General features: G+C 37.2%; 1 protein-coding gene across 8 annotated transcripts in view; it reads left to right on the top strand.

Moving 5' to 3' along the window:
• The window catches only part of KLF8 (KLF transcription factor 8), a 346,775-nt gene that overhangs the window by 62,495 nt on the left and 258,123 nt on the right, over window positions 1-26,157 (top strand). Inside the window, exon 3 of one of the 8 annotated variants that reach the window (XR_009530893.1) lies at window positions 13,435-13,770. The exons of the other annotated variants lie outside the window; for them this stretch is intronic. The gene's annotated coding sequence lies outside the window, so the exon portion shown is untranslated. Of the gene's footprint in view, window positions 1-13,434; window positions 13,771-26,157 lie in introns of those variants that run through there. 8 annotated transcript variants of the gene reach the window in all.

Genomic DNA, 26,157 nt, shown 5'->3' with positions numbered 1-26,157 from the left:
ATAATATACTATGCTTGTGTATTGGAGCATTCAATATTGCTTGCTAGGTTGGCATATCTCCCCAAATTGATCAATAGATTCAGAGCAATCCAAATCAAAAGTCCAGCAGGGTTCTTGCTTTTTTAAATAACATTTCACGAGTTGGTTCTAAAATTTACATGGGAATCAGAAAACGTAGAATAGCCAAGCAATTTTGAATATGAGGAGCAAATTCGAGGATTTACACTACCTGATTTCAAACTCATTGGAAAGCTACAATAAACAAGACAGTGTGGTGTTGGTGTAAATATCAATGTATAAATCAATGGAACAGAATGGAGAGTCCAGAAATAGATCAACATATATATGGTCAATTGTTTTCGAACTAAGTTGCTGAGGTAATCCAAAAGGAAAATATATACCTTTCAACAAATTTATTAAAATAAATGAGAACAATAAACCTCATGATTTTTTTTTCTTTTTACACAATGACTACATTTATTAAAAAGATATTAATGAATCTCATGGGCTTCAAGGCAAAGGTAAACTCCACGGCCTCTGGAAGATCCAGAAACTTCCGTAAACTGAAGTGCCATCCCCCTGCTATTTTTCTATTAACATCTTTAATGGAGTATAATTGCTTTACAATAGTGTGTTAGTTTCTGCTTTATAACAAAGTGAATCAGCTATACATATACATATATCCCCATATCTCTTCACTCTCGCGTCTCCCTCCCACCCTCCATATCCCACCCCTCTAGGTGGTCAAAAAGCATCGAGCTGATCTCGCTGTGCTATGTGGCTGATTCCCACTAGCTATCTATTTTACATTTGTTAATATATATAAGTCCATGCCACTGTCTCACTTCGTCCCAGCTTACCCTTCCCCATCCCCATGTCCTCAAGTCCATTCTCTACACCTTCATCTTTATTCCTGACTCAGCCACTAGGTTCTTCAGAAACATTTTGGGGTTTTTTTTTAGATTACATATATATGTGTTAGCATATGGCATTTGTTTTTCCCTTTCTGAATTACTTCACTCTGTATGACAGACTTTATGTCCATCCAACTCACTACAAATAACTCACTTTCATTTCTTTATATGGCTGAGTAATATTCCATTGTATATATGTGCCACATATTCTTTATGCATTCATCTGTCGCTGGACATGAAGGTTGCTTCCATATTTTGGCTATTGTAAATACAGCTTCAGTGAATACTGTGGTACATGACTCTTTTTGAATTATGTTTTTTTCAGGGTATATGCCCAGTAGTGGCATTCCTGAGTCGTATGGTAGTGCTATTTTTACTTTTCAAGGAAATTCCATGCTCTTCTCCATAGTGACTGTATCAATTTACATTCCCACCAATAGTGAAAGAGGGTTCCCTTTTCTCCACACCCTCTCCAGCATTTACTGTTTGTAGATTTTTTGATGATGGCCATTCTGAGTGGTGTGAGAAGATACCTCATGGAGTTTTGATTTGCATTTCTCTAATGATTAGTGATGTTGAGCATCCTTTCATGTCTTTGTTGGTGATCTGTATATCTTCTTTGGAGAAATGTCTATGTAGGTCTTCTGCTCATTTTTGGATTGGATTGTTTGATTTTTGATATTGAGCTGCATGAGCTGCTTGAAAATTTTGGAGATCAATCCTTTGTCATTTGCTTCATTTGCAAAAATTTTCTCCCATTCGGAGGGTTGTCTTTTCGTCTTGTTTATGGTTTTCTTACATTTGCAAAAGCTTTTAAGTTTCATTAGGTCCCATTTGTTTATTTTTCTTTTTATTTCCATTAATCTCAGAGATGGATCAAAGAAGATCTTGCTGTGGTTTATGTCAAAGAGTGTTCTTCCTATCTTTTCCTGTGAGAGATTTATAGTGTCTGGCCTTACATTTAGGTCTTTAATCAAATTTCAGTTTATTTTTGTGTATGATGTTAGGGAGTATTCTAATTTCATTCTTTAATATATACCCATCCACTTTTCCCAGCAACACATAGTGAAGAGGCTGTCTTTTCTCCACTGTATATTCTTGCCACTTTTATTAAAAATGAGGTGACTTGGGCTTCCCTGGTGGCGCAGTGGTTGAGAGTCCACCTGCCAATGCAGGGGACACAGGTTCATGCCCTGGTATGGGAAGATTCCACATGCTGTGGAGCAGCTAGGCCTGTGAGCCATAGTCGCTGAGCCTGCACATCTGGAGCCTGTGCTCTGCAATGGGAGAAGCCACAACAGTGAGAGGCCCACGAACTTAAAAAAAAAAAAAAGAAAAAGAAAGGTGACCATAGGTGCATGGGTTTATCTCTGGTGTTTCAATCCGGTTCCATTGATCTATATTTCTGTGTTTGTGCCAGTACCATACTGTTTTGATTAGTGTCGCTTTGTAGTATATTCTGCAGCCTGGGAGCCTGATTCCTCCAGATTCATTTTTCTTTTTCAAGATTGCTTTTGCTATTCAGGGTCTTTTGTGTTTCCGTACAAATTGTGAAATTTTTTGTTCTAGTTCTGTAAAAAATTCCATTTGTAGTTTGCTGAGATTACATTGAATCTGTAGATTACTTTGGGTAGTTGGGTCATTTTCACAATGTTGATTCTTCCAATCCAAGAACATGGTTTATCTCTCAATTTGTTTTTATCATCTTTAATTTCTTTCATCAGTGTCTTATACCTTTCTGCATACAGGTCTTTTGTCTCCTTCAGTAGGTTTATTCCTAGATATTTTATTCTTTTTGTTGCAATGGTAAATGGGAGTGTTTTCTTAATTTCTCTTTCATATTTTTCATCATTAGTGTATATGAATGCAAGACATTTCTGTGCATTAATTTTGTTTCCTGCTACTTGACCTAATTCATTGAATAGCTCTAGTAGTTTTGTGGTATCATATTTATGATTCTCTATGTATAATATCATATCATCTGCAAACAGTGACAGCTTTATTTCTTCTTTTCCTATTTGGATTCCTTTTATTTCTTTTTTTCTCTGTTTTCTGTGACTAGCACTTCCAATAGTATGTTGAATAATAGTGGTGACGGTGGAAAACCTTGTCTTGTTCCTGATCTTAGAGGAAACGGTTTCAGTTTTTCACCATTGAGAATGATGTTGGCTGTGAGTTTGTCATACATGGCCTTCATTAAGTTGAGTTAAGTTCCCTCTATGCCTACATTCTGGAGAGTTTTATCATAAATGGGTATTGAATATTGTTAAAAGCTTTTTCTGCATCTATTGAGATGATCATATGGTTTTTATCCTTCAATTTGTTAATATGATTTATCACATTGGTTAATTTGTGTATATTGAAGAACCCTTGCATTCCTGTGGTAAACCACACTTGAATATGTTTTATGATCATTTTACAGTGGTGCTGGACTTTGTTTGCTAGTATTTTGTTGAGGAGTTTTGCATCTATGTTCATCAGTGATATTGCCCTGTAATTTTCTTTTTTTGTAACATTTTTGTCTGATTTTGGTATCAGGGTGATTGTGGCCTCATAGAATAAGTTTGGGAGTGTTCCTCTTTCTGCTATATTTTGGAACAGTTTGAGAACGATAGCTGTTAGCTCTTCTCTAAATGTTTGCGTGTAAAGCCACCTGGTCCTGGTATTTTGTTTGTAAGAGGGTTTTTAATCACAGTCTCAATTTCAGTGCTTGTGATTGGTCTGTTTATATTTTCTGTTTCTTCCTGGTTCATTCTCTGAAGGTTGTGTTTTTCTAAGAAACTGTCCATTTCTTCCAGGGTGTACATTTTAGTGGCATAGATTTGTTTGTAGTAGTCTCCTAGGATGCTTTGTATTTCTGTGGTGTCTATTGAAACTTTTTCATTTCTAATTCTATTGATTTGAGTCTTCTTCCTTTTTTCTTGATGAGTCTGGCTAATGGTTTATCAATTTTGTTTATCTTCTCAAAGAACCCACTTTTAGTTTTATTGATCTTTGCTACACTTTTCTTCTCTTCTTTTTCATTTATTTCTGATCTGATCTTTATGATTTCTTTCCTTCTGTTAACATTGTTTTTTTGTGTTTGTTTTTTTCTTTTTTCTCTACTTGCTTTAGGTGTAAGTTTAGGTTGTTTTTTTGAGATATTTCTTGTTTCTTGAGGTAGGATTGTATGGCTATAAACTTCCCTCTTACAACTGCTTTTGCTGCATCCCATAGGTTTGGGTCATCGTGTTTTCATTATCATTTGTTTCTAAGTATTTTTTGATTTCCTCTTTGATTTCTTCAGTGATCTCTTGGTTATTTAGTAGTGTATTGTTTAGCCTCCATGTGTTTGTATTTTTTAAAGATTTTTTCCTGTAATTGATATCTACTCTTATAATGTTGTGGTCAGAAAAGATACTGGGTATAATTTCAATTTTCTTAAATTTACCAAGGCTTGCTTTGTGACCCAGGATATTATCTATCCTGGAGAATGTTCCATGAGCACTTGAGAAGAAAATATATTCTGTTGTCTTTGGATGGAAGGTCCTATAAATATCAATTAAGTCCATCTTCTTTAATGTGTCATGTAAAACTTGTGTTTCCTTATTTATATCCATTTTTGATGATCTGTCCATTGGTGAAAGTGGGGTGTTAATGTCCACTACTATGATTGTGTTACTGTCTATTTCACTTTTTATGGCTGTTAGTATTTGCCTTATGTATTGAGGTGCTCCTATGTTGGGTGCATAAATATTTACAATTTTATATCTTCTTCTTGGATTGATCCCTTGATCATTACGTAGTGTCTTCTTTGTCTCTTGTAATAGTCTTTGTTTTAAAGTGTATTTTCCCTGATATGAGAATTGCTACTCCAGCTTTTTCATGATTTCTATTTGCATGGAATATCTTTTTCCATCCCCTCACTTTCAGTCTGTATGTGGCCCTACGTCTGAAGTGGGCCTCTTGTAGACAGCATATATATGGTTCTTGTTTTTGTATCCATTCAGCCAGTCTATGTGTTTTGGTTGGAGCATTTAATTCATTTACATTTAAGGTAATTATTGACATATATACTCTTATTCCCATTTTCTTAATTGTTTTGGGTTTATTATTGTAGGTCTTTTCCTTCTCATGTGTTTCTTGCCTAGAGAAGTTCCTTTAGTATTTGTTGTAGAGGTGTTTTTGTGGTGCTGAATTCTCTTATCTTTTGCTTATTTGTAAATGTTTTAATATCTTTGTCAAATCTGAATGAGATCTTTGCTGGGTAGAGTAATCTTGGTTGCAGGTTCTTCCCTTTCATCACTTTAAATATGTCCTGCCTCTCCTTTCTGCCTTTCAGAATTTCTGCTGAAAGATCAGCTGTTTCCCTTATGGGGATTTTCTTGTATGTTATTTATTTTCTTCCCATGCTGCTTTTAATATTTTTTCTTCATATTTAATTTTTGAACGTGTTATTAATATGTGTCTTGGCGTATTTCTCCTTGGCTTTTCCAGTATGAGACTCTCTGTACTTCCTGGTCTTTATTGACTATTTCTTTTCCCATATTAGGGAAGTTTTCAGCTATAATCTTTTCAAATATTTTCTCCATCCCTTTCTTTTTCTCTTCTTCTTATGAGACCTGTATAATTCAAATGTTGTGCATTTAATGTTGTCCCAAAGATCTCTGAGCCTGTCCTCAGTTCCTTTCAGTCTTTTTTCTTTATTCTTCTCTGCCATAGTTATTTCCACCCTTTTATCTTCCTGGTCACTTATCCATTTTTCTGCCTCAGTTATTTTGCTATTGGTTCCTTCTGCAGAATTTTTAATTTCATTTATTGTGTTGTTCATCATTTTTTGTTTGCTCTTTAGTTCTTCTATGTCCTTGTTAAACATTTCTTGTATTTTCTCCATTCTCTCTCCAAGATTTTGGATCATCTTTACTATCATTACTCTGAATTCTTTTTCAGGTAGACTGCCTATTTAGTCTTAATTTGTTTGGCCTGGTGGTTTTTTACCTTACTCCTTCATCTGCTGTGTGTTTCTCTGTCTTCTCATTTTGGTTAACTTACTGTGTTTGGGGTCTCCTTTTCACATGCTGCAGGTTTGTATTTCCCATTGTTTTTGGTGTCTGCCCCCAGTGGCTAAAGTTGGTTAAGTGGGTTGTTTAGGATTTCTGGTGGATGGACTGTTGCCTGTTTCTGGTAGATGATTCTGGATCTTGTCTTTCTCTTGGGCAGGACTTCCTCCTGTGCTGCGTTTTGGGGTGTCTGTGAACTTATCATGATTTTTAACAGCTTCTGTGCTAATGAGTAAATTGTGTTCCTGTCTTGCTAGTTGTTTGACGTAGGGTGTCCAGCACTGTAGCTTGCTGGTCACTGATTAGAGGTGGGTCTTAGCATTGAGATGGCCATCTCTGGGAGAGCTTTCATCATTTGATATTATGTGGAACTGGGAGGTCTTTGGTGGACCAATATCCTAAACTCAGCTCTCCCATCTCAGAGGCACAGGCCTGACACCCATCCAGATCACCAAGATCCTGTCAGCCAGATGGCTTTCATCCCTCAATCTTCCACCTCTGCTACCTCCTTTTTGTTGTGGAAATCAGTTCTGTCTGAGACCCAGGTTAATAGCTGCCTTGAAAGCCCTGGGACTCGAAGGAGTCTGGCACTCCTGGTGTGATTGATTGGCCTTACCTGGCTTCTGCTGGAGACAGGTGGGGACTTGGGCCAGACTTTGCACCTGGTGTGAAGAGCCCACAACTGTTTACAAACCTTATTCTTTATGTCATACCATATACAAACATTAACTCTAGAGATCTTAAATCTAAAGGGAAGAACTAAAATGACAAATCTTCTAGTTGAAGCAATCTCAGTGTCACTGAGTTTGGCAAAGATTTCCTTTTTTAACTTGTAGTATAGTTTATTTACAATGTTTCAGGTGTACAGCAAAGTGATTGTTATATGTATAAAGTGATTGTTATATCTATATCTATATATAGATATAGATATATAGATATATAGATATAGATATATATAAAGGCCATGGGGAAACTTAGGGCTGATGAATATATTCCTTATCTTGATTGCAGTTTCACAGGTGTATGTATATGTCAAGGCTAATCAAACTGTACACTTGAAATATGTGCAATTTATTATATGCCACCTAAACCTCAGTAAATCTGTTTAGTAAAAATAATACACAAGCATGCATTATATTAGCTGTCAGGAATATGACATCATTACATATCCTATAGATTTTGGAAAACACCACTATATATTGCTAAGAGAATGAGAGTGAATGAGACCAATAACATTTGAGAAATATTTCAAAAATTGGTTTTAACTCATGGCCCCCCTGAAAGGGAATTGTGGACCCTTGGGGGGTCCCTGGACAGCATCAGTGTTGTACATGTTGACGTCCTTTTTTTTTTAAATCTCTATTGGAGTATAATTGCTTTACAATGGTGTGTTAGCTTCTGCTAAACAACAAAGTGAATCAGTCACACATATACATATGTTCCCATATCTCCTTCCTCTTGCATCTCCCTTCCTCGCACCCTCCCTATCCCACCCCTCCAGGTGGTCACAAAGCACCGAGCTGATCTCCCCATGCTATGTGGCTACCTCCCACTAGCTATCTATTTTATGTTTGGTAGTGTATATATGTCCATGCCACTCTCTCGCTTTGTCACAGCTTACCCTTCCCCCTCCCCATATCATCAAGTCCATTCTCTAGTAAGTCTGTGTCTTTATTCCTGTCTTACCCCTAGGTTCTTCATGACATTTTTTTTCTTAGATTCCATATATATGTTGTAACATATGGTATTTGTCTTTCTCTTTCTGTCTTACTTCACTCTGTATGACAGACTCTAGGTCCATCTGCCTCATTACAAATAGCTCAATTTCATTTCTTTTTATGGCTGAGTAATATTCCACTGTATATATCTGCCACATCTTCTTTATCCATTCATCTGATGATGGACACTTAGGTTGTTTCCATCTCAGGGCTATTGTAAATAGAGCTGCAATGAACATTTTGGTACATGACTCTCTTTGAATTATGGTTTTCTCAGGGTATACACCCAATAGTGGGATTGCTGGGTCATATGGTAGTTCTATTTGTAGTTTTTTAAGGAACCTCCATACTGTTCTCCATAGTGGCTGTACCAATTCACATTCCCACCAGCAGTGCAAGAGTGTTCCCTTTTCTCCACACCCTCCCCAGCATTTATTGTTTCTAGATTTTTTGATGATGGCCATTCTGACTGGTGTGAGATGATATCTCATTGTAATTTTGATTTGCATTTCTCTAATGATTAATGATGTTGAGCATTCTTTCATTTTTTAGGCTACTTCTTACCAATCTAATATTATACACACAGGCCAGGGAAGGATGAGGTTTTGTGGATCATGAAGTTCACATGATTTGGGAGTCCATCTCTGAGGAAAAGAATACAAAAATGTCTAACTTTTGCAAATTTTACACAACGTAGGATAAGGTGAAAACATTGTTTTCAAAGTTTTGGAACGGGTTTTACAAACGAGGAGACCTTAAGATCAAATTTAATTAGCTATATAGGAAGTCTACATTTGATCACTGGCAACTATGGCTTTCATATTTCTACCTTCATAACCACGAAGAAAAAGGAAACTCTTCCCCTTTAGCTCTAATTAGAAAAGTATAGTTGGATGATGGGTCAACTCTGGATATATGTTCATCCCTATACAATCAGGAGTTATTGATTGAGGAGTAGGGCATCATGACTAATAGTCCCAACCAGAACCAAATGCTTTCATTAGAGAAATATTTTTAAAAATGAAATACTGTTGGGCTTCCCTGGTGGCACAGTGGTTGAGAGTCCACCTGCCAATGCAGGGGATACGGGTTCGTGCCCTGGTCCAGGAAGATCACACATGCTGTTGAGCGGCTAGGCCTGTGAGCCATGGCCTCTGATCCTGCGTGTCTGGCGACTGTGCTCCGCAATGGAAGAGGCCACAACAGTGAGAGGCCCGCATACCACACACAAAAAAAGAAATACTATTGAATACACTATATTATATCTACTAATTTACCAGATAATATATCATAAACACCTTTCATGCCAATAAATATATATTCACTGATAGATATATCAACAATTCTCCATAGGGTAATGTACAGGTAAATGATCTATGCAGCTTGCAAAAAGTTCCATTCATGTTTCCATTATATATCCTGTGCTTGAAAACAACTGGATTATATCATTTTTAATGACTCCATACTATTCCATTGCCTGAGTGTGCTAAGATGTACTTAAGTTTTATTTATTTACTTATTTATTTAACATCTTTATTTGAGTATAATTGCTTTACAATGGTTTGTTAGTTTCTGCTTTTTAAAAAGGTGAATCATTTAAAAGTTTTTATTATAACATTAATACATTAACCTTGTAAGGTTTAAAAACACAATTAGGTTTTCAATTTTATGAAAAATAACAATACGTTGTTGAATACTTGTCTATTTCTTCTTTATGGAAAATGCCTAGGAGTGGTACTTTTTGGATCAAAGTTTGTGCATTTATTATGGCTTTAAAAATTATTATTTTTGGGGTATAGTTGTTTTACAATGTTGTTTTTGTTTCTACTGTACAGTGTAGTGAAGTAGAATTCCCTGTGCTATATAACAGGTTCTCATTAGTTATCTATTTTATACATATTAGAGTATATATGTCAGTCCCAATCTCTCAATTCACCTTACCTCCACGTCCTCTCTTGGTGTCCATATGTTTGTTCTCTGGATCTGAGTCTCCATTTCAGCCTTGCAAACCAGTAAATTTGTATCATTTTACTAGTTTCCACATATATGCATTAATATACGATATTTGCTTTTCTCTTTCTGACTTACTTCACTCTGTGTGAGAGCCTCTAGATCCATCCACGTCTCTACAAATGACCCAATTTTGTTCCTTTTTATGGCTGAGTAATATTCCATTGTATATATGTACCACATCTTCTTTATCCTTTTGTCTGTCAATGGACATTTAGGTTGCTATTGTAAATCTTGCTGCAATGAATATCGGGGTGCCTGTGTCTCTTTTTTTAAACATCTTTATTGAAGTATAATTGCTTTAAAGTCTTGGTGCAGTTTCTGCTGTATAAGAATGTGAATCAGCTATACATATGTATATATATCCCCATATTCTCCTCCCTCTTGTGTATCCCACCCACCCTCCCAATCGCAACCCTCTAGGTGGTCACAAATCACTGAGCTGATTTCCCTGTTCTATGAGGCTGCTTCCCACTAGCTATCTATTTTACATTTGTTAGTGTATATATGTCAATGTTACTGTCTCACTTCGTCCCAGATTACCATTCTCACCCCGTGTCCTCAAGTCCATTCTCTACGTCTGCATCTTTATTCCTGTCCTGCCCATAGGTTCTTCAAAAGCTTTTTTTTTTTAGATTCCATATATATGTGATAACATACTGTATTTGTTTTTCTCTTTCTGACTAACTGCACTCGGTATGACAGTCTCTCGGTCCATCCACCTCATTACAAATAACTCAATTTTGTTTCATTTTATGGCTGACTAATATTCCAATTTATATATGTGCCACATCTTCTTTATCCATTGATCAGTTGATGGACACTTAGGTTGTATCCATATTCTGGCTATTGTAAATAGTGCTGCAGTGAGCATTGTGGTACATGACTCTTTTTAAATTATGATTTTCTTAGGGTATATGCCTAGAAGTGAGACTGCTGAGTCGTATAGTAATTCTATTTTCAGTTTCATAAGGAACATCCATACTATTCTCCATAGCGCCAGTATCAGTTTACATTCCCACCAGCACTGCAGGAGTGTTCCCTCTTCTCCACATCCTCTCCAGCACTTATTGTTTGTAGATTTTCTTAAGATGCCCATTCTAACTGGTGTGAGGTGATAATTCATTGGAGCTTTGATTTGCATTTCTCTAATAATTAGTGATGTTGAGCATCTTTCCATGTGCCACTTGGCCATCTGTATGTCTTCTTTGGAGAAATGTCTATTTAGGTCTTGCTTTTTTAAAAAACATATTTACTGGAGTATAATTGCTTTACAATGGTGTGTTAGTTTCTGCTTTATAAAAACATGAATCAGCTTTGCACATACATATATCCCCATATCTCCTCTGTCTTAGGTCTCCCTCTCAACCCTCCCTATCCCACCCCTCTAAGTGGTCACAAAGCACCAAGCTGATCTACCTGTGCTATGCGGCTGCTTCCTACTAGCTATCTACTTTACATTTGGTAGTATATATAAGTCCATGGCACTCTCTCACTTCATCCCAACTTACCCTTCTTCCTCCCTGTGTCCTCAAGTCCATTCTCTACATCTGTGTCTTTATTCCTGTCCTGCCCCTAATTTCTTCATAAGCTTTTTTTTAGGTTCCATACATATGTGTCAGCATATGGTATTTGTTTTTCTCTTTCTGACATACTTCATTCTGTATGACAGACACTAGTTCCATGCGCTTCACTACAAATAACTCAATTTCATTTCTTTTTATGCCTGAGTAATATTCCATTGTATATATGTGCCACATCATCTTCCACCAATTCTTTTTTAGATATTTACATTTATTTATTTTATGTATTCTTTTAAAGATACATAAAATACAGTAAGTTACTTTAAATTTTGTAAAGGGCAAAAGGAAGAAAATATTTTTTAAATAAATAAATTTATTTATTTTTGGATGTGTTGGGTCTTTGTTGCCACACGCGAGCATTCTCTAGTTGTGGAAAGTGGGGGCTACTCTTCGTTGTGGTGTGCAGGGTTCTCATTGTGGTGGCTTCTCTTGGTGCAGAGAATGGGCTGTAGGTGTGCAAGCTTCAGTCATTGTGGCTCATGTGCTCTAGAGTGCAGACTCAGTAGTTGTGATGCACAGGCTTAGTTGCTCTGCAGCATGTGGGATCTTCATGGACCAGGGCTTGAACCCATGTCCCCTGCATTGGAAGGCAGATTCTTAACCACTGCCCCACCAGGGAAGTCCCCTCACTTTTTTTAATTCAAACAGAAAGTCACAAAATTATAATCATCCGCATCAGTTCACTCAGTCTCATGTAATTAATTTTCTTTTCATCTTGATCTTTTTTTAGCACTTTTATGAGTTCATCAGTTTCCCATTTGAGTTATGAAAATGCTTATTCATTCAGTTCAGCAGTATAGTCAGTTACCAGAAACCTGTGCTTGTCAGAGTCTTTGACATGAATTCCTTGAAGATGAAATCCTTTTATAGGAACATATTTGCAAAAACATCAGAGTACACCCAGAACTGTCTGTAAATGACAAAAGACTTAAAAATGACCATGCTTAAAGATTTCATGAAAGTTCATAATAATGCAATTGACAAGGAAATTTAGTTATTTCTGAGATATACATTTTAAAGTAATAACTAGAATTGTGACTTATAACATTATAGCAGAACATATAAGATTTTTAGAAATTCCATGTAATGTCTGAAACATTTATATTAACATATTTCCATAAAAACAACCCAAAGAAAGTTTAGTATTAGTTGTTTTGTTTGTTTGTTTGTTTATACTGCATGTTCTGATTAGTCATCAATTTTATACACATCAGTGTGTACATGTAAATCCCATTCGCCCAATTCAGCACACCACCATCCCCAACCCACCGCAATTTTCTCCCATTGGTGTCCATACATTTGTTCTCTACATCTGTGTCTCAACATCTGCCCTGAAAACTGGTTCATCTATACCATTTTTCTAGGTTCCACATACATGTATTAATATATGGTATTTGTTTTTCTCTTTCTGACTTACTTAACTCTGTAAGACAGTCTCTAGATCCATGCATGTCTCAACATATGACTCAATTTCGTTCCTTTTTATGGTTGAGTAATATTCCATTATATATATATATGCCACAACTTCTTTATCCATTTGTCTGTTGATGGGCATTTAGGTTGCTTCCATGACCTGGCTATTGTAAACAGTGCTGCAATGAACATTGGGATGCATGTGTCTTTTTGAATTATGGTTTTCTCTGGGAATAGGCTCAGTAGTGATATTGCTGCATCATATGTTAATTCTATTTTTAGTTTTTTAAGGAAGTGCATACTGTTCTCCATGGTGGCTGTATCAATTTACATTCCCACCAACAGTGCAAGAGGGTTCCCTTTTCTCCACACCCTCTCCAACATTTGTTGTTTGTAGATTTTCTAACGGTGAACATTCTAACTTGTGTGAGATGATACCTCATTGTAGTTTTGATTTGCATTTCTCTAATGAATAGTGATGTTGAGCAGCTTTTCATGTGCTTCTTGGCCATCTATCTGTCTTCTTTGGAGAAATGTCTATTTAGGTCTTCTGCCATTTTTAGATTCAGTTGTTTTCTTCTTTAATATTGAGCTGCATGAGCTGTTTATATATATTGGAGATTAATCCTTTGTCCTTTTCATTCGTTTGCAAATATTTTCTCCCATTCTGAGGGTTGTCTTTTCGTCTTGTCTATGGTTTCCTTTGCTGTGCAAAAGCTTTGAAGTTTCATTATGTGCATTTTTTTTTTTTTTGCAGTACATGGGACTCTCACAGTTGTGGTGCACAGGCTCCGGATGCACAGGCTCAGCAGCCATGGCTCATGGGCCTAGCCACTCCACAGCATGTGGGATCTTCCCGGACCAGGACACGAACCCATGTCCCCTGCATTGGCAGGCAGACTCACAACCACTACGCCACCATGGAAGCCCCGTTTTTTTATTTTTGTTTTTATTTTCATTACTCTAGGAGGTGGATCAAAAAAGATCTTGTTGTGATTTATGTCAAAGAGCATTCTTCCTATGTTTTCCCCTAAGAGTTTTTTATTGTCCCATCTTACATTTAGGTCTTCAATAAATTTGGAATTTATTTTTGTGTATGGTGTTAGGGAGTGTTCTAATTTCATTCTTTTACGTGAAGCTGTCCAATTTTCCCAGCACCACTTATTGAAGTGACTGTCTTTTCTCCATTGTATATCTTTGCCTCTGTAGTCATAGATTAGCTGACCATAGGTGTGTGGTTTTTCTCTGGGCTTTCTATCTTGTTTCATTGATCTATGTTTCTGTTTTTGTGACAGTACCAGGTTGTGTTGATTACTGTACATTTGTAGTATAGTCTGAAGACCGGGAGTCTGATTCGTCCAGCTCCGATATTTTCCCTCAAGACTGCTTTGGCTATTCTGGGTCTTTTGTGCCTCCATACAAATTTTAAGATGATTTGTTCTAGTTCCATAAAAAATTCAGTTGATAATTTGATAGGGATTGCACTGAGTCTGTAGATTGCTTTGAGTAGTATAGTCATTTTCACAATATTGATTCTTCCAATCCAAGAACATGGTATATCTCTCCATCTGTTAGTATCACGTTTAATTTCTTTCATCACTGTCTTATAGTTTTCTGCATACAGGTCTTTTGTCTCCCTGGGTAGGTTTATTCCTGGGTGTATTATTCTTTTTGTTGAAATGGTAAATGAGAGTGTTTCCTTAATTTCTCTTTCAGAATTTTCATCATTAATATGTAGGAATGCAAGAGATTTCTGTGCATTAATTTTGTATCCTGCAACTTTACCAAATTCATTTATTAGCTCTAGTACATTTCTGGTGGCATTTTTTTAGGATTCTTTATGTATAATAGCATATACTATAGTCAAAAACTTCCCTAACATGGGAAAGGAAATAGGCACCCAAGTCCAGAAAGCATGGAGAGTCCCATACAGGATAAATGCAAGGAGAAACATGCCAAGAAACATAGTAATTAAATTGGCAAAAATTAAAGACAATGAACAATTATTGAAAGCAGCAAGGGAAAAATGAGAAATAACATACAAGGGAACTCCCATAAGGTTAACAGCTGATTTCTCAGCAGAAACTCTACAAGCCAGAAGGGAGTGGCATGATATACTTCAAGTGATGAAAGGGAAGAACCTACAACCAACATTACCCTACCCGGCAAGGATCTCATTCAGATTCAAAGGAGAAATCAAAAGTTTTATAGACAAGCAAAAGCTAAGTGAATACAGCACCACCAAACCAGATCTACAACAAATGCTAAAGCAACTTCTCTAAGTGGGAAACACAAGAGAAGAAAAGGACGTATAAAAACAAACCCAAAACAATTAGGAAAAAGGTAATAGTAACATACATATTGATAATTACCCTAAACGTGAATGGAGTAAATGCTCCAAGCAAAAGACACCAGCCTGCTGAATGGATACAAAAACAAGACCCATATATGTGCTGTCTACTAGAGACCCACTTCAGACCTAGGTAAACACACAGACTGAAAGTGAGGAGATGGAAAAAGGTGTTCCATTCAAATGGAAATCATAAGAAAGCTGGAGTAGCTATACTCATATCAGATAAAATAGACATTATAATAAAGAATGTCAGAAAAGACAAGGAAGGACACTACATAATGATCAGGGGATCAATCCAAGAAGAAGATATAACAATTATAAATATATATGCACCCAACATAGGAGCACCTCAACATATAAGGCAACTGCTAACAGCCATAAAAGAGGAACTCATAAGTAACACAAAAATAGTGCGGGATTTTAACACCTCACTTACACCAATGGACAGATAATCTAAAATGAAAATAAATAAGAAAAAAAAGCTGTACATTACATAATACACCAGATAGATTTAATTGATATTTATAGGTCATTCCAACCAAAAGCAGCAGATTACACTTTCTTCTCAAGTGTGCATGGAACATTCTCCAGGATAGATCACATCTTCGGTCACAAATCAAGCCTCAGTACATTTAAGAAAATTGAAATCATATCAAGGATCTTTTGTGACCACAATGGTATGAGATTAGAAATGAATTACAGGGGAAGAAAACGTAAAAAACACAAACACATGGAGGCTAAACAATACATTACTAAATATCCAAGAGATCACTGAAGAAATCAAAGAGGAAATCAGAAAATACCTAGAGACAAATGACAATGAAAACACGACGATCCAAAACCTATGGAATGCAGCAAAAGCAGGTCTACGACGGAAGGTTATAGCTATACAAGCCTACCTCAAGAAACAAGAAAAATCTCAAGTAAACAATCTAACCTTACACCTAAAGGAACTAGAGAAAGAAGAACAAACACAACCCAACGTTAGCAGAAGGAAACAAATCATCAAGGTCAGAGCAGAAATAAATGAAATAGAAACAAAAAAAACCAATAACAAAGATCAATAAAACTAAAAGCTGGTTCTTTGAGAAGATAAACAAAGTTGATAAAGCATTAGCCAGACTCATCAAGAAAAAGAGGGAGAGTACTCAAATCAATAAAATTAGAAATGAAAAAGGAGAAGTTACAACAGACCCCGCAGAAATGAAAAGCATCCTCAGAGACTACTACAAGCAACTCTATGCCAATAAAATGGACAACCTGGAAGAAATGGACAAATTCTTAGAAATTTATAACATTCCAAGACTGAACCAGGAGGAAACAGAAAATATGAACAGACAAATCACAAGTAATGACATTGAAACTGTGATTAAAATTCTACCAACAAACAAAAGCCAGAGACAGTAGAAGATGGTGAAATAGTAAGATGTGGAGATTACCTTCCTCCCCACAGATACATCAGCAATACATCTACACGTGGAACTGCTCCTATAGAACACCCACTGAATGCTGGCAGAAGACCTCAAGCCTCCTAAAAGGCAAGAAACTCCCCACGTACCTGGGAAGGGCAAAAGAAAAAAGAAAAAAATCAGAGACAAAAGAATAGAGATGGAACCTGCACCAGTGGGAGAGAACTGTGAAGGAGGAAAGGTTTCCACACACTAGGAAGCCCCTTCACGGGCAGAGACTGCGGGTGGCAGAGGGGAAAGCTTCCGAGTCACGGAGGAGAGTGCAGCAAGAGGGGTGTGGAGGGCAAAGCAGAGAGATTCCTACACAGAGGATCGGTACCAACAAGCACTCACCAGCACAAGAGGCTTCTCTGCTCAGCTGCCGGGACAGGCAGGGATTGGGAGCTGAGGCTTGGTCTTCGGAGATTAGATCCCAGGCAGACGACAGGGTTTGGTGGCATGAATGCAGCCTGAAGGGGTTATTGTTCCACGGCTAGTCAGGAGGGGGTCCGGGAAAAGTCTGGAGCTGCCGAAGAGACAAGAGACTTTTATTGCCTCTTTGTTTCCTGGTGCAAAAGGAGAGAGGATTAAGACAGCTGCTGAAAGGAGCTCCAGAGACAGGAACAAGCCGTGTCTACCACACCAGATCCCAGAGGTGGGCATGAGACACTAAGGCTGCTGCTGCAGCCACCAAGAGCCTGTATGCGAGCACAGGTAACTATCCCCTCCTCCCCTTCTGGGAGCCTGTGCAGCCCGCCATTGCCAGGGTCCCGTGACCCAGGGACAACTGCCCTAGGAGAACGCATGGCACGCCTCAGGCTGCTGCAACTTCAAGCCAGCCTCTGCCACCACAGGCTCACCCCGCATTCATACTTCTCCCTCCCCCCAGCCTGAGTGAGCCAGAGGCCCCGAATCAGCAGCTCCTTTAACCCTCTCCTGTCTGAGGGAAGAACAGGCGCCCTCAGGCGACCTACACAAAGAGGCAGGGCCAAACCCAAACCTGAACCCCAGGAGCTGTGTGAACAAAGAAGAGAAAGAGAAATTTCTCCCAGCAGCCTCAGAAGCAGCGGATTAAAGCTCCAAAATCAACTTGATATGACCTACATCTGTGGAATAACTGAAGAGACAATGAATCATCCCAAGTTTGAGTAGGTGGACTTTGGGGTCAAGATAGATTATTTTTTCCCCTTTTCCTCTTTTGGTGAGTGTGTATGTGTATGCTTCTCTGTGAGATTTTCTCTGTATAGCTTTGCTTTCACCATTTATCCTAGAGTTCTTTCCATCTTTTTTTTTCTAATTTTGTAAGTTTTTTTCTTAATATTTATTTTTTATTTTAATAACTTTATTTTATTTTACCTTACTTTATTTTATTTTATCCTCTTTCTCTCTTTCTTTCTTTCCTTCTTTTTTTCTCCCTTTTATTCTGAGCCACGTGGAGTACAGTCTCTTGGTGCTCCAGCCAGGGTCAGGGCTGTGCCACTGAGGTGTGAGAGCCAACTTCAGGACACTGGTCCACAAGAGACTTCCAGCTCCACATAATATTAAACAGCAAAAATCTCTCAGAGATCTCCATTTCAACACAAACACCCAGCTTCACGCAACGACCAGAAAGATACAGTGCTGGGCACCATATACCAAACAACTAGCAAGACAGGAAAACAGCCCCATCCATTAGCAGTGATGCTGCCTAAAATCATAATAAGGCCACAGACATCCCAAAACACACCACCAGAAGTAGACCTGCCCACAAGAAAGAAAATATCCAGCTTCATCCACCAGAACACACGCACTAGTTCCCTCCACCAAGAAATATACATAACCCACTGAGCCAAACTTAGCCACTGGGGACAGACACCAAAAACAACAGGAACTTCGAACCTGTAGCCTGAGAAACGGAGACCCCAAACACAGTAAGATAAGCAAAATGAAAACACAGAAAAACACACAGCAGATGAAGGAGCAAGGTAAAAACACAGCAGACCTAACAAATGAAGAGGAAGTAGGCAGTCTACCTGAAAAAGAATTCAGAATAATGATAGTAAAGATGACCCAAAATCTTGGAAATAAAATAGAGAAGATGCAAGAAATATTTAACAAGGACCTAGAAGAACTAAAGAGGAAGCAAGCAATGATGAACAACACAATAAATTAAATTTAAAAATACTCTAGAAGGGATCAATAGCAGAATACCTGAGGAAGAAGAACGGATAAGTGACCTGGAACATAATATAGTGGAAATAACTACTGCAGAGCAGAATAAAGAAAAAAAAGAATTAAAAGAACTGAGGACAGTCTCAGAGACTTCTGGGACAATATTAAATGCAACAACATTCAAATTATAGAAGAAGAAGAGGAAGAGAAAGGGACTGAGAAAATATTTGAAGAGATTATAGATGAAAACTTACCTAATATGGGAAAGGAAATAGTTATTCAAGTCCAGGAAGCACAGAGAGTCCCATACAGGATAAATCTATGGAGAAACACACCAAGAAACATATTAATCAAACTATCAAAAATTAAATACAAAGTAAACATATTAAAAGCACAAGGGAAAAACAACAAATAACACACAAGGGAATCCCCATAAGGTTAACAGCTGATCTTTCAGCAGAAATTCTTCAAGCCAGAAGGGAGTGGTAGGACATATTTAAAGTGATGAAGGAGAAAAACATTCAACTAAGATTACTCTACCCACCAAGGATCTCTTTCAGATTTGTTGGGGAAATTAAAATCTTTACAGACAAGCAAAAACTGAGAGTTCAGCACCACGAAACCAGCTTTACAACAAGTGCAAAAGGAACTTCTCTACAGAAGAAACACAAGAGAAGGAAAAGAACTACAATAACAAACTCAAAACAATTGAGAAAATGGGAAGAGAAACATACATATCGATAATTACCTTAAATGTAAATGGATTAAATGCTCCCACCAAAAGACACAGACTGACTGAATGGAAACAAAAATGAGACCCATATATATGCTGTATACAAGAAACCCACGTCAGACCTATGGACACAAACAAACTGAAAGTGAGGGGATGGTAAAAGATATTCCATGCAAATGGAAATCAGAAGAAAGCTGGTGTAGCAATTCTCATATCAGACAAAATAGTATTTAAAATAAAGACTATTACAAGAGACAAAGAAGGACACTACATAATGATCAAGAGATTGACCCAAGAAGAAGATATGACAATTGTAAATATTTATGCACCCAACATAGGAGCACCTCAATACATAAGGCACATACTAACAGCCATAAAAGGGGAAATCAACAGTAACACTATCATAGTAGGGGACTTTAACACCCCACGTTCACCAATGGAGAGATCATCCAAAATGAAAATAAATAAGGAATCAAAAGTTTTAAATGATACATTAAACAAGACGGACTTAATTGATATTTATAGGACATTCCTTCTAAAAACAACAGAATACACATTTTTCTCAAATGCTCATGGAACATTCTCCACGATAGATCATATCTTAGGTCACAAATCCAGCCTTGGTAAATTTAAGAAAATTGAAATAGTATCAAGTATCTTTTCTGACCACAATGTTATGAAACAAGATACCAATTACAGGAAAAGATGTGCAAAAAATACAAACACATGGAGGCTCAACAATAAACTTCTTACTAACAAAGTGATCACTGAAGAAATCAAAGAGGAAATCAAAAAATACCTAGAAACAAATGACAATGGAGACAAGATGAGCCAAAACCTATGGGATGCAGCAAAAGAAATTCTAAGAGGGAAGCTTAAAGCAATACAACCCTACCTTAAGAAACAGGAAACATCTAGAATAAAGAATCTAAACTTGCACCTAAAGCAATTAGAGAAAGAAGAACAAAAAAACCCCAAAGTTAGCAGAAGGAAAGAAATCATAAAGATCAGATCAGAAATAAATGAAAAAGAAATGAAGGAAACGATAGCAAAGATCAATAAAATTAAAAGATGGTTCTTTAAGAAGATAAAAAAATTGATAAACCATTAGCCAGACTCATCAAGAAAAAAAGTGAGAAGACTCAAATCAATAGAATTAGAAATGAAAAAGGAGAAGTAACAACTGACACTGCAGAAATACAAAGGATCATGAGAGATTATGACAAGCCAATAAAATGGACAACCTGGAAGAAATACACAAATTCTTAGAAATGCACAACCTGCTGAGACTGAATCAGGAAGAAATAGAAAATATGAACAGACAAATTGGAACCACTGAAATTGAAACTGTGATTGAAAAACTTTGAACAAACAAAAGCTCAGGACTAGATGGCTTTACAGGCGAATTCCCTCACACATTTAGAGAAGAGCTAACACCTATCATTCTCACACTCTTCCAAAATTTAGCAGAAGGAGGAACACGCCCAGACGCATTGTATGAGGCCACCATCATCTTGATACCAAAACCAGACAAATTTATCACAAAGAAAGAAAACTACAGGCCAATATCACTGATGAACATAGATGCAAAAATCCTCAACAAGATACTAGAAAAGAGAGTCCAACAGCACATTAAAAGGATCACACACTATGATCAAGTGGGCTTTAGTCTAGGAATGCAAGGATTCTTCAATATACACAAATTAATCAACGTGGTACACCATATTAACAAATTGAAGGGGAAAAAACATACAATCATCTCAATACATGCAGAGAAAGCTTTTGACAAAATTCAACACAGGTTGATGATAAAAACATTGCAGAAAGTAAGCATAGAGGGAAGTTTCCTCAGCATAATAAAGGCCTTATATGACAAATCCACAGCCAACATCATCATCAATGGTGAAAAACTGAAACCATTCCCACTAAGACCAGGAACAAGACAAGGTTGCCCACTCTCACCATTCTTACTCAACATAGTTTTGGAAGGATTAGCCACAGCAATCACAGAATAAAAAGAAATAAAATGAATCCATATCGGAGAAGAAGAAGTAAAGCTGTTACTCTCTGCAGATGACTTGCTACACTACATAGAGAATACTAAAGATACTACCAGAAAACTACTAGAGCTAGTCAATGAATTTGGTAAAGTAGCAGGATACAAAATTAATGCAGAGAAATCTTTGGCATTCATATACACTAGTGATGAAAAATCTGAAAGTGAAATTAAGAAAACACTCCCATTTTCCACTGCAACAAAAATAATAAAATATTTAGGAATAAACCTACATAAGGAGACAAAAGAACTGTATGCAGAAAATTATAAAACACTGATGAAAGAAATTAAAAATTATACAAATAGATGGAGTGATATATCATGTTCTTGGATTGGAAGAATCAACACTGTGAAAAAGAGTCTACTACCCAAAGCAATCTACAAATTCAGTGCAATCCCTAGCAAACTACGACTGGCATTTTTCACAGAACTAGAACACAAAAAAATTCACAATTTTTATGGAAACACAAAAGACCCTGAATAGGCAAACCAATCTTGAGAACGAAAAATGGAGCTTGTGGAATCAGGCTCCCTGACTTCAGACTATACTACAAAGCTACAGTGATCAAGACAGTATGGTACTGGCACAAAAACAGAAATAGAGATCAATGGAAAAGGATAGAAAGCACAGAGATAAACCCATGCACATATCATCACCTTATCTTTGATAAAGGAGGCAAGAATATACAGTGGGAAAAAGACAGACTCTTCAATAAGTGGTGCTGGGAAAACTGGACAGCTACATGTAAAAGTATGAAATTAGAATACACCCTAACACCATACACAGAAATAAACTCAAAATGGATTAAAGACCTAAATGTAACGCCAGACACTATGAAAATCTTAGAGGAAAACGTAGGCAGAACACTCTTTGACATAAATCACAGCAAGATCCTTTTGGACCCACCTCCTAGAGAAATGGAAATAAAAACAAATATAAACAAATGGGAGCTAATGAGACCTACAACCTTTTGCACAGCAAAGTAAACCATAAGCAAGATGAAAAGACAACCCTCATAATGGGAGAAAATATTTACAAATGAAGCCACTGACAAAGGATTCATCTCCAAAATTTACAAGCAGCTCATGCAGCTCAATAATAAAAAAACAGACAACCCAATCCAAAAATGGACAGAAGACCTAAATAGACATTTCTCTGAAGAAGATACTTAGATTGACAACAAACACGTGAAAGAATGCTCAACATCATTAATCATTAGAAAAATGCAAATCAAAACTACAATGAGATATCATCTCACACTGGTCAGAATGGCCATCATCAAAAAATCTAGAAACAATAAATGCTGGAGAGGGTTTGGAGAAAAGCAGACTCTTTTGCCCTGGTGGTAGGACTGTAAACTGATACAGCCACTATGGAGAACTGTATTGAGGTTCCTTAAAAAACTAAACATAGAGCTACCATACGAAGCATCAATTCCACTACTGGGCATAAACCCTGAGGAAACCATAACTCAAAAGAGTCATCAGGCTTCCCTGGTGGTGCAGTGGTTGAGATTCCGCCTGCTGTGATGCAGGGGACATGGGTTCGTGCCCCGGTCTGGGAAGATCCCACATGCCATGAAGCAGCTGGGCCTTTGAGCCATGGCTGCTGGGCCTGCGTGTCTGGAGCCTGTACTCCGCAACGGGAGAGGCCGCAACAGTGAGAGGCCTGTGTACCACACACACACACACACACACACACACACACAAAGTCATGAACCAAAATGTTCATTGCAGCTCTATTTACAATAGCCAGGCCTTGGAAGCAACATACATGCCCATCAACAGATGAATGGATAAAGAAGTGGTGACACATATGTACAATGAAATATTACTCAGCTATAAAAAGAAACGAAATTGAGTTATTTGTAGTGAGGAGGATGGACCCAGAGTCTGTCATACCGAGTGAAGTAAGTCAGAAAGGGAAAAACATATACCGTATGCTAACACATATATATGGAATCCAAGAAAAAAAAGAAAGTCATGAAGAACCTAGGGGTAAGATGGGAATAAAGACAGAGACCTACAAGAGCATGGACTTGAGGATATGTGGAGGGGGAAGCGGAAGCTGTGACAAAGTGAGAGAGTGGAATGGACTTATAAACACTACCAAATGTAAAATAGATAGCTAGTGGGAAATAGCTGCATAGCACAGGGAGATTAGCTAGGTGGTTCGTGACATCATAGAAGGGTGGGATATGGAGGGTTGGAGGGAGGTAGACACAAGAGGGAAGAGATATGGGAACATATGTATATGTATAACTGATTCACTTTGTTATAAAGCAGAAACTAACACACCATTGTAAGGCAATCATACTCCAATTAAGACGTTTAAAAAAAAACAAAAACAAAACAAAAAAAGTCCAGGACCAGATGGCTTCACAGGTGAATTCTATCAAACATTTAGAGAAGAGTTAACACCTGTCCTTCTCAAACTCTTCCAAAAATTTACAGAGGAAGGAACACTCCCAAATTCATTCCATGAGGCCACCATCACCCTCATATGAAAACCAGACAAAGATTCCACCCATTTTTTGATTGGGTTGTTTGCTTTTACTGATATTAAGCTTCCTGAGCTTCTTGTATATTTTGGATATTAATCCTTTGTCAGACACTTTGTTTGCAAATATTTTCTCCCATTCTGTGCATTGTCTTTTTTCCTTGTTTGTGGTTTCCTTTTCTTTCTTTTTTTTTTTAAACATCTTTATAGGGTTATAATTGCTTTGCAATGGTGTGCTAGTTTCTACTTTATAAGAAAGTGTATCAGTTATACATATACATTTATACCCATATCATTTCCCACTTTCATATCCCTCCCTTCCATCCTCCCTATCCCACCCCTCTAGGTGGTCACAGAGCATGGAGGTGATCTCCCTGTGTTATGGAGCTGCTTCCCACTAGCATCAATTTTATGTTTAGAAGTGTATAAATGTCCATGCCACTCTCTCACTTTGTCCCAGCTTACCCTTCCCCCTACCCGTATCCTCAAGTCCATTCTCCGGTAGGTCTGCATCTGTATTCCCGTCTTGCCTCTGGCTCTTCGTGATCTTTTTTTTTTCTTTTCTTTTTACATTCCTTATATATGTGTTAGCATATGGTATTTGTTTTTTCTTTGTGACTTAATTCACTCTGTATGGCAGACTCCAGGTCAATCCACCTCACTACAAATAACTCAATTTCATTTCTTTTTATGGCTGTGTAATATTCCATTGTATATACATGCCACATCTTCTATACCCATTCATCTGTCGATGAACACATAGGTTACTTCCATGTCCTGGCTATTGTAAATGGAGCTGCAATGAACATTGTGGTACATGACTCTATTTGAATTATAGTTTTCTCAGGGTATATGCTGAGCAGTTGTATCACTGGGTCATATGCTAGTTCTATTTATACTATTTTTTAGGAACCTCCATACTGTTCTCTATAGTGGCTGTATCAATTTACATTCCCACAAACAGTGCAAGAGGGTCCCCTTTTCTCCACACCCTCTCCATCATTTATTGTTTATAGGTTTTTGATGATGGCCTTTCTGATTGGTGTGTGGTGATACCTCATTTTAGTTTTGAATACATTTCTCTAATGATTAGTGATGTTGAGCATCTTTTCATGTGTTGGATGTCAATCTCTATGTCTTCTTTGGAGAAGTGTCTATTTAGGTATTCTGTCCATTTTTTGATTGGGTTGTTAGTTTGTTTTTTTCATATTGAGCTGCATGAGCTGCTTGTAAATTTTGGAGATGAATCCTTTGTCAGTGGCTTCACTTGCAAATATTTTCTCCCATTATGAGGGTTGTCTTTTCATCTTATTTATGGTTTACTGTGCTGTGCAAAAGCTTTTAGGTTTCATTAGGTCCCATTTGTTTATTTTTGTTTTTACTTCCTTTTCTCTAGGAGCTGGGTCAAAAAGGATCTTGCTCTGATGTATGTCATAGAGTGTTCTACCTATGTTTTCCTGTATGATTTTGTGAGTGTCTGGCCTTACATTTAGTTCTTCAATCCATTTTGAGTTTATTTTTGTGTATGGTGTTAGGGAGTGTTCTAATTTCATTCTTTTACATGTAGCTGTCCTGTTTTTACTGGCACCACTTATTGAAAAGGCTGTCTTTTCTCCACTGTATATTCTTGCCTCCTTTATCAAAGATAAGGTGACCATATGTGTGTGGGTTTATCTCTGGGCTTTCTGTCCTTCTCCATTGATCTATATTTCTGTTTTGTGCCAGTACCATGCTGTCTTCATTATTGTTGCTTTGTAGTATAGTCTGAAGTCACAGAGCCGATTCCTCCTGCTCGCTTTTTCTTTCTCAAGATTGCTTTGGCGATTCGGGGACTTTTGTTTTTCCATACATATTGTGAAATTTTTTGTTCTACTTCTGTGAAAAATGCCTGTGGTAATTTGATAGGCATTGCATTTAATCTGTAGATTGCTTTGGGTAATAGAGTCATTTTCACAATGTTCATTCTTCGAATCCAAGAACATGGTATATATCTCCATCTATTTGTATCATCTTTAATTTCTTTTATCAGTATCTTATAATTTTCTACATACAGGTCTTTTGTCTCCTCAGGTAGGTTTATTCCTAGATACTTTATTCGTTTTGTTGCAATGGTAAATGGGAGTGTTTTCTTGATTTCACTTTCAGATTTTTCATCATTAGTGTATAGGAATGCCAGAGATTTCTGTGCATTAATTTTGTGTCCCGCTACTTTACCAAATTCATTGATTAGCTCCTGTAG

The sequence above is a fragment of the Mesoplodon densirostris genome, chromosome X, assembly GCF_025265405.1.
Source record: "Mesoplodon densirostris isolate mMesDen1 chromosome X, mMesDen1 primary haplotype, whole genome shotgun sequence".
Lineage (NCBI taxonomy): Eukaryota > Metazoa > Chordata > Mammalia > Artiodactyla > Ziphiidae > Mesoplodon > Mesoplodon densirostris.
Note: the sequence above shows the minus strand (reverse complement) of the source record. Positions and strands in the feature narration are given on the sequence as shown.